The sequence below is a fragment of the Propithecus coquereli genome, unplaced genomic scaffold (genome assembly GCF_000956105.1).
Source record: "Propithecus coquereli isolate 6110/MARCELLA unplaced genomic scaffold, Pcoq_1.0 Scaffold47, whole genome shotgun sequence".
Lineage (NCBI taxonomy): Eukaryota > Metazoa > Chordata > Mammalia > Primates > Indriidae > Propithecus > Propithecus coquereli.
This window is the reverse complement of record NW_012150507.1, coordinates 805969-807925: the sequence shown is the minus strand read 5'-3', so window position 1 is coordinate 807925 and position 1957 is coordinate 805969. Positions and strand designations below refer to the sequence as shown.

Genomic DNA, 1957 nt, shown 5'->3' with positions numbered 1-1957 from the left:
TTTTCCACTTAACGTCTGGTGAATGTTCTACTCAGAGTGAGAAAGGCATAGACTCATTCACTGGGGACTGACAAACAGATGATTGATAACCTGTGATGTCCAGACACCCGTTTCTCCATTGTTAGGACATTTTTCTTAACTGCCTTTCCAAGATCTTGATGATCAAATATCTCATTCTAAAGTACTGGTTATGTTATTATCTGAGCCGTAATTAATCTAAAATGGCTAAATAGAATATGAAATAAATTTTAAACAAATAAACCAGGAGAAAAAAGCAACTAAAACAACTTGAGGTAGTTTCCATTTTATTACTTTTACTTCTAGAGTCAACAGAAATGTTTTGGGATGGTAGAAAAAAATATGAGTTATATGATATTGGGTAACATCTTATCCAAAATGTAATTTTAGCATTTTTTGTGCTACCTTGACCAAGTTAGTTGAGGCATATGCACCTCAGTCTTTCCTTTCAATAAAGTAAATAAGTGGATTAGTTTGGTTCTAGGCTCTCTCATATCTCTTTCTTCCCTATGAGTCCCAAAATTCCTTTGACTGAACCATGGTGAATATATTCACACATATTTTTAATTTTTTTCTCAGGGGTGTATATTTTATTGGAAACCTTATATATTCTTCAGACAGAACATAATGTCTTCAATCAAGGCTGTTGTGTGGCCTACACAGAAAACTGAAGCTTTTTGGATTAGGAGCAAAGAAAGGACAGTACAGAGGACAAATGCTTAGTCTGTCAAAAGGACCCCTCACATGAATGCTCTTCAGCCAGCTTAGCAGCTTTTACCACACTTTTCCCATGGGTCACACCATATAGAAGGACTGTTTCAGGAGATGGTCAGATTCACACACCAGAATTTGCTGGAATCTTTTGATGGTCTTTTTCAGCAGTACCATCCTCCCCATATGACCTGTGAATACCTTGAAACCTAGAAAGGCTGAGACAAGAAACGCTGTATTTTCTGTGCATGGGACACAGTCAACTTGTCTTTCCCAGAAAGTTCATCCATACCTAGAATGGCAGTGATGTTCTGGAGAAATGTGTAGTCTTGCAGGACCTTTGCACCCCATGGGCAACATCATAATGCTCATGGCCAACAATGTTGGGATCCATGATGCTGGAGGTGGAATCTAGAGGATCCACAGCTGGATAGATGCCCAGCTCAGCAATAGCATGGGACAACACATTGGTAGCATCCAAATGGCCAAGGTGGTGGCAGGACAGGGGAGTCAAGAAATCAGCAGAAACATACAGAGCCTGTACACAGGTGATAGATCCCTTCTTAATTGTGGTGATTCTTTCCTGCACAGTACCCATGTCAGTGGCCAGGGTAGGCTGATGGCCCACAGCAGAAGGGATTCTGCCCAATGAGGCAGACACCTCTGAGCCAGTCTGGGTGAAGTTAAAGAGGTCACCAATAAACAGAAGTACATCTTGACCTTTTTGGTCTCTGAAATATTCAGCCACAGTCAGTCATCTCATCAGAGCTACCTGTGCATGAGCACCAAGGTGGCTCATTCATTTCACTGGACACCAGTGCTTCCTTGGAGGTACCATCTTTTAAGCTGATAATACCAGAAGCAATAATTTCAAGGTATAAGTCATTGCCTTCACTGCCTTGCACTTCCAGGGCATTTAGGATGGGTGGTGATTCCCCATCAAACTCAATGTCAACTGCTGCACCAATGACAGCCACAGTGAGCCTGGTGGTGGTGCCTGTGTTCAGAGAAGGAGATATTTTTGCACTGCATAGTCTTAGGCAGGCTGGATTGCTGTTGGGGCAGCCTGCAGTAATAGCTGAGCTTGGGGTAGTGATGCTGAAGAGCTGAGTCCATGCAAGTCCTCGGAGCCAAGGCAGCAGCCACACAGCCCACAGGACTCAACATGGTGGAGTCTGGGTGGAGACTATATTTTTAATTTTTTTAGATTATTTTTTGCCACATGAAA

General features: G+C 42.3%; 1 pseudogene; it reads right to left on the bottom strand.

The window, feature by feature from the left end:
* Positions 1-745: 745 nt before the first annotated feature.
* The window catches only part of LOC105819090, a 13972-nt pseudogene continuing 12760 nt past the window's right edge, over positions 746-1957 (bottom strand).